Source organism: Arachis hypogaea, chromosome 6, assembly GCF_003086295.3.
Source record: "Arachis hypogaea cultivar Tifrunner chromosome 6, arahy.Tifrunner.gnm2.J5K5, whole genome shotgun sequence".
Lineage (NCBI taxonomy): Eukaryota > Viridiplantae > Streptophyta > Magnoliopsida > Fabales > Fabaceae > Arachis > Arachis hypogaea.
The window spans coordinates 41,486,564-41,496,796 of NC_092041.1; the positions used below are offsets into that span (position 1 = coordinate 41,486,564).

At 39.3% G+C, this 10,233-nt stretch overlaps 1 non-coding gene across 1 annotated transcript; it reads right to left on the reverse strand.

Moving 5' to 3' along the window:
- Positions 1-2,123: 2,123 nt before the first annotated feature.
- LOC112700525 (small nucleolar RNA R71) lies at positions 2,124-2,231 on the reverse strand. The gene has a single exon (XR_003153433.1). It is a non-coding gene; the product is annotated as a small nucleolar RNA R71 (small nucleolar RNA).
- Positions 2,232-10,233: the final 8,002 nt, after the last annotated feature.

The window sequence follows — 10,233 nt, forward strand, 5'->3', positions numbered from 1 at the left end:
ATGAGAGTTGTGAAAAGTATTGTTCACAATTTCGCGCACCAAGTTTTTGGCGCCATTGCCGGGGATTGTTCAAGTTTTGAGCAAACTTTTGGTAACATCAGTGCCAAGGATTGTTGAGTTTGGACAACTGACGGTTCATCTTGTTGCTTAGATTAGGTATTTTTTTTTCAGAGTTCTTAAGAATGAATTCTAGTGTTTCAAGGTGATGTTCTTATCATCACCAAGGCTGATTGATCTTCATCAATTTAGCTCTTGAATGCAATGTTCTGCTGAAGCTTGGCTGACCATGTCTAATTCCTTTAGACTGAAGCTTTAGACTAACATTGCATGATTCCTGGAATTCTCATTAAGAATTTTGATACCTTTATTTTCTTTTTCCACTGAATTTTCGAAAAAAAAATCCAAAAATATTTCTTGTTTGAGTTTAGTGTCTCATGTTAAGTTTGGTGTCAATTGCATGCATTCATTCATGTGTCTTAAGGATCTTCAAATAATTCTTGATGATTTCTTACTCTGATCTTTGAATTCTCTTGACTTGAGTGTTTTATGTGTCTCATATGCATTCTCATTAGTGTCAGTAGTATACAAACTGCTAAGTTTGGTGTCTTGCATGCATAGTTATTTGATTCTTGTTGCATTTTGATTTTTCCTTATTATTAAAAATCCAAAAATATTTTTTATTTGTGTCTTCTCAAGTCAATACTACAGAGAAATTAAAGATTCAGAACATACAGCAGAGGAATTACACAGAAAAGCTGGGCGTTCAAAACGCCCAGTGAAGAAGGACAGACTGGCGTTTAAACGCCAGCCAGGGTACCTGGTTGGACGTTTAACGCCCAAAGAGGTATAGTTTTGGGCGTTAAACGCCAGAATGTGCACCATTCTGGGGGTTTAACGCCAGGATGGCTAAAGGGGGAAGATTTTGTTTTCAAATCAAATTTTAAGTTTTCAAAATCTTTTCACAATCAAATCTTTTTCAAATCAATTTTTCAATCAAATCTTTTTCAAAATCAATTTCTTTCCATTTTCAAAGATACTTGCTACCAATTAATGATTTGATTCAACGTTTCAAGTATGTTGCCTTTTCTGTTGAGAGAGGTTTAATGTTTGAATCATATCTTTTCTTGTTAGTCAAGTTTTTAATTTTCAAAATCAAATCTTTCTAAAATGTTTTTCAAATCACATCTTCTCAATCACATCTTTTTAAAACCAATCATATTTTCTTAATCACATCTTTTTTTCAAAATAGTTTTCAATCAAATCTTTTTGATTTCTAATTTCAAAACCTTTTTTTCAAAAATCACTTGATTTCTTTTCAACTTTCATTTTCGAAAATTAAGTAATGTTTTTCAAAAATATTTTCAAAATTTTTCACTTAATTTTCGAAAATCACTTCCCTTCTTCTCACATCCTTCTATTTATGGACTAACACTATTCTTTAATGCAAAATTCGAACTCCATCTTCTTTGATAAGTTCGAATTTTCTACTTCTGTCTTCTACCATTCTCTTCCTCTGACACTTCAAGGAATCTCTATACTGTGACATAGAGGATTCCACATTTTCTTGTTCTCTTCTCTTTCTTATGAGCAGGAGCAAAGACAAAAGCATTCTTGTTGAAGCTGATCCTGAACCTGAAAGGACCTTGAAGAGAAAGCTAAGAGAAGCCAAAGCACAACTCTCTTTAGAGGACCTGACCGAATTCTTCAAAGAAGATGAACACATGGCAGCCGAAAACAACAATGCCAACAATGCAAGGAAGGTGCTGGGTGACTTTACTGCACCTACTCCCGATTTCTATGGGAGAAGCATCTCTATCCCTGCCATTGGAGCAAACAACTTTGAGCTTAAGCCTCAATTAGTTTCTCTAATGCAACAGAATTGCAAGTTCCATGGACTTCCATTGGAAGATCCTCATCAGTTTTTAGCTGAATTCTTGCAAATCTGTGACACAGTCAAGACTAATGGGGTTGACCCTGAGGTCTACAGACTTATGCTATTCCCTTTTGCTGTAAGAGACAGAGCTAGAACATGGTTGGACTCTCAACCTAAAGAAAGCCTGGACTCTTGGGAAAAGCTAGTCAATGCCTTCTTGGCAAAGTTCTTTCCACCTCAAAAATTGAGTAAGCTTAGAGTGGAAGTCCAAACCTTCAGACAGAAGGAAGGAGAATCCCTCTATGAAGCTTGGGAAAGATACAAACAATTAATCAGAAAATGTCCCTCTGACATGCTTTCTGAATGGAGCATCATAGGTATTTTCTATGATGGTCTCTCTGAACTATCCAAGATGTCTTTGGATAGCTCTGCAGGAGGATCTCTTCATCTGAAGAAGACGCCTACTGAAGCTCAAGAACTGATTGAAATGGTTGCAAATAACCAATTCATGTACACTTCTGAAAGAAATCCTGTGAACAAGGGGACTAGTCAGAAGAAAGGAGTTCTTGAGATTGACACTTTGAATGCCATATTGGCTCAGAACAAAATATTGACCCAACAAGTCAATATGATTTCTCAAAGTCTGTCTGGAATGCAAAATGCACCAAGCAGTACTAAGGAAGCTTCATCTGAGGAAGAAGCTTATGATCCTGAGAACCCTTCAATGGAAGAGGTGAATTACATGGGAAAACCCTATGGAAACACCTATAATCCTTCATGGAGAAATCATCCAAATTTTTCATGGAAGGATCAACAGAGACCCCAACAAGGTTTCAACAACAATAATGGTGGAAGAAACAGGTTTAGCAATAGCAAGCCTTTTCCATCATCTTCTCAGCAACAGACAGAGAGTTCTAAGCAGAATAACTCTGACTTAGCAACCATGGTTTCTGATCTGATCAAAACCACTCAAAGTTTCATGACTGAAACAAGATCCTCCATTAGAAATTTGGAGGCACAAGTGGGACAGCTGAGCAAGAAAATTACCGAACTTCCTCCTAGTACTCTTCCAAGCAATACAGAAGAAAATCCAAAAGGAGAGTGCAAGGCCATCAACATGGCCGAATTTTGGGAGGAAGGAGAGGCAGTGAACGCCACTGAGGAAGGCCTCACTGGGCGTCCACTGGCCTCCAATGAGTTCCCCAATGAGGAACCATGGGAATCTGAGGCTCAAATTGAGACCATAGAGATTCCATTGGACTTACTTCTGCCATTCATGAGCTCTGATGAGTATTCTTCCTCTGAAGAGGATGAGTATGTCACTGAGGAGCAAGTTGCTAAATACCTTGGAGCAATCATGAAGCTAAATGACAAGTTATTTGGAAATGAGACTTGGGAGGATGAACCCCCTCTCCTCACCAAAGAACTGGATAACTTGTCTAGGCAGAAACTGCCTCAAAAGAGGCAGGACCCTGGGAAGTTTTCAATACCTTGTACCATAGGCACCATGACCTTCAAGAAGGCCTTGTGTGACTTAGGGTCAAGTGTAAACCTCATGCCTTTCTCTGTAATGGAGAAGTTAGGGATCTCTGAGGTGCAAGCTGCAAAAATCTCACTAGAGATGGCAGACAACTCAAGAAAACAAGCCCATGGACTTGTAGAGGATGTTTTGGTTAAAGTTGAAGACCATTACATCCCTACTGATTTCATAGTCCTAGAGACTGGGAAGTGCATGGATGAATCCATCATCCTTGGCAGACCCTTCCTAGCCACAGCAAGGGCTGTGATTGATGTTGATAGAGGAGAGTTGATCATTCAAGTGAATGAAGAATCCTTGGTGTTTAAGGCCCAATGATATCCCTCTGTCATCATGGAGAGGAAGCATGAAGAGCTTCTCTCAAAACAGAGCCAAACAGAGCCCCCACAGTCAAACTCTAAGTTTGGTGTTGGGAGGCCACAACCAAACTCTAAGTTTGGTGTTGAACCCCCACATTCAAACTCTAAGTTTGGTGTTGGGAGGTTCCAACATGGCTCTGAGTATCTGTGAGGCTCCATGAGAGTCCTCTGTCAAGCTACTGACATTAAAGAAGCGCTTGTTGGGAGGCAACCCAATGTTATATTTTATCTATTTTATTTTGTTATTTTCTCTTTTTTTTTGTAGGTTGATGATCATGAGGAGTCACAAAATCAATGAAAAAAGCAAAAACAGAATGAAAAACAGGAAGAAAAACAGCACACCCTGGAGGACGCACCTACTGGCGTTTAAACGCCAGTGAGGTTAGCTGTTGGGCGTTTAACGCCCAGTCTGGCACCATTCTGGGCGTTTAACGCCAGAAAGGGGCACTAGACTGGCGTTAAACGCCAAAAAGTGGCAAGAAGCTGGCGTTAAACGCCAGAAATGGGCACCAGCCTGGCGTTTAACGCCCGAAATGGCTAAAAACGTGATTTTGTCTGCCATTTGGTGCAGGGATGACTTTTCCTTGACACCTCAGGATCTGTGGACCCCACAGGATCCCCACCTACCCTACCACACTCTCTCTCTTCTTCACCCATTCACCAATCACCTCAACACCTCTTCCCCAAAAACCCTTCACCTATCAAATCCCATCTTTCTCTTCACCACTCACATCCATCCTCCATAAAACCCCACCTACCTCACCATTCAAATTCAAACCACTTTCCCACCCATACCCACCCTCAAATGACCGAACCCTACCCTCCCCCCTTTGGCCAAACGCAAAGCCTTTCCCTTTCTCCTCATTTCTTCTTCTTCTCCTCTCTTCTTTCTTCTTTTGCTCGAGGACGAGCAAACATTTTAAGTTTGGTGTGGTAAAAGCATTACTTTTTGTTTTTCCATAACCATTTATGGCATCCAAGGCCGGAGAAACCTCTAGAAAGAGGAAAAGGAAGGCAAAAGCTTCCACCTCCGAGTCATGGGAGATGGAGAGATTCATCTCAAGGGTGCATCAAGACCACTTCTATGAAGTTGTGGCCTTGAAGAAGGTGATCCCCGAGATCCCTTTCAAACTCAAAAAGGGTCAACTTTGATCAAAGGTTGGACCAAGTCCTCATAAACATTTGTGAAGAGGGCGCTCAATGAAAGAGAAACTCAAGAGGGAAGCCGGTTCAACTGAGAAGGCATGACCTCAAGCCCATCACTAAGAAGAGGATGGAGCACACAAGAGACCCCACTCATCATGAGATCCCTGAGATACCTTAAGGGATGCACTTTCCTCCACAAAACTATTGGGAGCAACTAAACACCTCCCTAGGAGAATTGAGTTCCAACATGGGACAACTAAGGGTGGAGCATCAAGAACACTCCATCATCCTCCATGAAATTAGAGAAGATCAAAGAATCATGAGAGAGGAGCAACAAAGACAAGGAAGAGACATTGAGGAGCTCAAGCACTCCATAGGATCTTCAAGAGGAAGAAAGAGCCGCCATCACTAAGGTGGACCCGTTCCTTGATTTCCTTGTTCTTTATTCTTCTGTTTTTCTAAATTTTATGCTTATGTTTATCTATGTTTGTGTCTTGTGATCATTAGTGTCTTAGTGTCTATGCCTTAAAGTTATGAATGTCCTATGAATCCATCACCTTTCTTAAATGAAAACTGTTTTCATCACAAAAGAACAAGAAGTACAGGATTTCGAATTCATCTTTAAAACTAGCTTAATTAGTTTGATGTGGTGACAATACTTTTTGTTTTCTGAATGTATGCTTAAACAGTGCATATGTCTTTTTAATTTGTTGTTCATGAATGTTAAAATTGTTGGCTCTTGAAAGAATGATGAAAAAGGAGACATGTTACTGAGGATCTGAAAAATCATAAAAAATGATTCTTGAAGCAAGAAAAAGCAGTGAATACAAAAAAAGGGGAGAAGAAGCGAAAAAAAAAAGAAGAAAGAGAAAAAGAAAGAAAAAGAAAGAAATAAAGTTGTGATCCAAGGCAAAAAGAGTGTGCTTAAGAACCCTGGACACCTCTAATTGGGGACTCTAGCAAAGCTGAGTCACAATCTGAAAAGGTTCACCCAATTATGTGTCTGTGGCATGTATGTATCCGGTGGTAATACTGGAAAACAGAGTGCTTTGGGCCACGGCCAAGACTCAATAAGTAGCTGTGTTCAAGAATCATCATACTTAACTAGGAGAATCAATAACACTATCTAGATTCTGAGTTCCTAAAGAAGCCAATCATTCTGAATTTCAAAGGATAAAGTGAGATGCCAAAACTGTTCGGAGGCAAAAAGCTACTAGTCCCGCTCATCTAATTTGGAGCTAAGTTTCATTGATAATTTGGAGTCTATAGTATATTCTCTTCTTTTTATCTTATTTGATTTTCAGTTGCTTGAGGACAAGCAACAATTTAAGTTTGGTGTTGTGATGAGCGGATAATTTGTAAGCTTTTTGGCATTGTTTTTAGTATGATCTAGTTAGTTTTTAGTATATTTTTATTAGTTTTTAGTTAAAATTCACTTTTCTGGACTTTACTATGAGTTTATGTGTTTTTCTGTGATTTCAGGTATTTTCTGGCTGAAATTGAGGGACTTGAGCAAAAATCTGATTCAGAGACCAAAAAGGACTGCAGATGCTGTTGGATTCTGACCTCCCTGCACTCGAAGTGGATTTTCTGGAGCTACAGAAGCCCAATTGGCGCGATCTTAACGGGGTTGGAAAGTAGACATCCTGGGCTTTCCAGCAATATATGATAGTCCATACTTTGCCCAAGATTTGATGGCCCAAACCGGCGCTCAAAGTCACCCTCAGGAATTCCAGCGTTAAACGCCGGAACTGGCACCAAAATGGGAGTTAAACGCCCAAACTGGCATAAAAGCTGGCGTTTAACTCCAAGAAGAGTCTCTACACGAAAATGCTTCATTGCTCAGCCCAAGCACACACCAAGTGGGCCCAGAAGTGGATTTTTATGTCATTTACTCATTTATGTAAACCTTAGGCTACTAGTTTTCTATAAGTAGGACCTTTTACTATTGTATTTTCATCTTTTGATCACTTGAGATCTCTAGATCATCTTTGGACGTCTAGTTCTTAGATCATTGGGAGGCTGGCCTCACGGCCATGCCTAGACCTTGTTCTTATGTATTTTCAACGGTGGAGTTTCTACACACCATAGATTAAGGTGTGGAGCTCTGCTGTACCTCGAGTATTAATGCAATTACTATTGTTCTTCCATTCAATTCCGCTTGTTCTTGTTCTAAGATATCACTTGTTCTTCAACTTGATGAATGTGATGATCCGTGACACTCATCATCATTCTCACCTATGAACGTGTGACTGACAACCACCTCCGTTCTACATTCGATTGGGTGAATATCTCTTGGATTCCTGATTGCACGATGCATGGTTGATCGCCTGACAACCGAGTGCTCGTCTGACAAACGAGCCAACCATTCCGTGAGATCAGAGTCTTCGTGGTATAGGCTAGAACTGATGGCAGCATTCAAGAGAATCCGGAAGGTCTAACCTTGTCTGTGGTATTCTGAGTTGGATTCAATGATTGAATGACTGTGACGTACTTCAAACTCCTAGCAGGCAGGGCGTTAGTGACAGACGCAAAAGAATCGATGGATTCTATTCCGGCCTGACCGAGAACCGACAGCTGATTACCCATGCTGTGACAGAGCATAGGCGACGTTTTCACTGAGAGGATGGGAGGTAGCCACTGACAATGGTGAAACCCTACATGAGCTTGCCATGGAAAGGAGTAAGAAGGATTGGATGAAGACAGTAGGAAAGCAGAGAGACGGAAGGGAAGGCATCTTCATGCGCTTATCTGAAGTTCCTACCAATGAATTACATAAGTATCTCTATCTTTACCTTTATGTTTATTTCGTTCATCATCATACATCCATTTGAGTTTGCCTAACTAAGATTTACAAGATGACCATAGCTTGCTTCATACTAACAATCTCCGTGGGATCGACCCTTACTCGCGTAAGGTTTATTACTTAGACGACCCAGTGCACTTGCTGGTTAGTTGTGCGAAGTTGTGTAATGCCATGGTACTGAGCTACCAAGTTTTTGGGGTTCATGACCGGGGATTATGAGAGTTGTGAAAAGTATTGTTCACAATTTCGCACACCATTAGCCAATTTTGAGCCTATGCTTAACCCAATTGTTCTTTATTGTAGCATATTACAAGCCTAAAGTGAAAAATAATAAAAGTCCCTTGTTTGGATCTTTGATTAGCTTAGGCTAGTGAGAGTGTTTATTATTCAAGTTTGGGAAGAATTGGAAACATTGGTAGAGATAAAAGTGTGTTTTTGTATTTTTGTTGAAAAATTTGAGAATTGGGTACATACTCATGCATTGAATGTAAAACCATATGCATTGATACTTTTGTATATACTTTATTGTGAAAAGAAAAAATATATATATACAAAATAAAGAAATATATATATATATATATATATATATCAAAAAAATAGAAAAAGGAAAGAAAAATACAAGCAATAAAAAGGGGACAAAATGCCCCTAAGTGAAGCTCAATAAAAGTCAATGCATATGTGTGGCGACCAAAAATAGAATGCATGAGTGCGTGAAAAAGTGAAGAATGGGTAGTTAGGTTAGCTTTGAATTGTATAGGTTGTTATATAGGTTAGGTGGGAAGCTTAGGTTAATCAAAGATTCAACTTCTAGTCCACTTGATCATATACATCCTTACCTTAACCCTTGCCCCATTACAACCTATGGGAAAGCCCTCATGATATTTGTATGCATACATAAAGTAATTGTTGATTGTTAGATGAAAAACAAATCTTGGAAAGCATGATTAGGGGAGAATTGAGTGAATCAACCCCATACACTTGAGTGCCTAGAGCGGATACACATCTGGTGAGGGTTCGATCACTCAATTACATGTCTCCACCCATGATCATCTTTTCTTTCAAGTTTGTAAAAGCTTTTAATGATTCAATTCAATTGTGGGTTGATTTGATTGCTATTTCCTTAGCCCTTGTGCTTGTATATGTATTCTTGGAAATTGACTTGTTTTGACCAAGTGGATGCATTCATATAGATAGATTACATATAGATAGGTTCCATTTAGTTAGTTTGCATTGAATAAATGTGATACCCCTTTGCTTCTTTCTTAATTTTAGCATGAGGACATGCTTAGTTTAAGTGTGGGGAGATTTGATAAACCCCGATTTCGTGGTTTATTTTGTGCTTAATTTGGGAGATTTTATCACATTTTCCCACATTTATTCAATAAAATAGCATGGTTTTGTAATTCTCCCTGGAATTGTGCTTAAGTGTAAAAACATGCTTTTTAGGCCCTTAAATTGGTAATTTTCACTCACTTTAATTCCATTCGATGCCTTGATGTGTTTGTTAAGTGATTTCAGGTTCATAAGGCAAGTATTGGATGGAAGAAATGAGGAGAAAAGAATGCAAAGTGGAAAATGCATGAGGAAAAAAGAATTGGGAATACATCGATGGGCGCGCATGCGTACAAGGCACGCACACGAAAAAGTGATTTCGCAGAGAGATGCGCACGCGCACAGGACGTGACCGCGCAGATGTTTTGCACGCGCCGATACTCGAACGTGAATCACTTAAAGGCAAAATGTTGGGGGCAATTTTTGAGCAGCCCAGGCCCAATTCCAACCTGTTTCTGAGTGTATTTCATGCAGAATTGAAGCCCAAGCAAAAGGGGGGAGCAATTGTTTATAGTTTTGGCATCATGTAGGTTAGTTTCTAGAGGGAGAAACTCCCTCTTCTCTCTAGAATTAGGTTAGGTTTAAGACATTTCCATCTTAGATCTAGGTTCAATTACATATTTTCATCTTATCTCTTTTATGATTTCTTGTTCCTACTACTTGATTCTCTTAGTTTTCATGTTAATTTCTCTTTTATGTTCATGGATGCTCTTGTTGGATTTGATTTACTTTTAGTGCAATTTAATGTTTGATGTTCTCTTATTGTTGATTTGAGTTGTGATCTCATTTTCCTTACAATTGGTAGTTGTTAGATTTTATCTTTCTTTTCAATTTACCATGCTTTCCATTTATGCCTTCCAAGTGTTTGACAAAATGCTTGGTTGGGCTTTAGAGTAGAATTTTATGCTCTTGGCTTGGGAAGGTAACTTAGGAATTCTTGAGTTGCTAATGTCCAAGTGATTGATGATTGGGAGCCATTGACCTTAGATCTCACTAATTGAATTGGTGGGGAACTAGGACTTATGGACTTGGGTTGACATAGCTCATTTGACTTTCTTTTATTAGTGAAAGGATGACTTAATGGGGTTGATCCTTGCCAATTCTCATGTTGTGGTTAGTGATAAGAATGGAGATCCTTGACCACCAACCTTTGCCAAGGCCGTTTTGTTATTTGAATTTT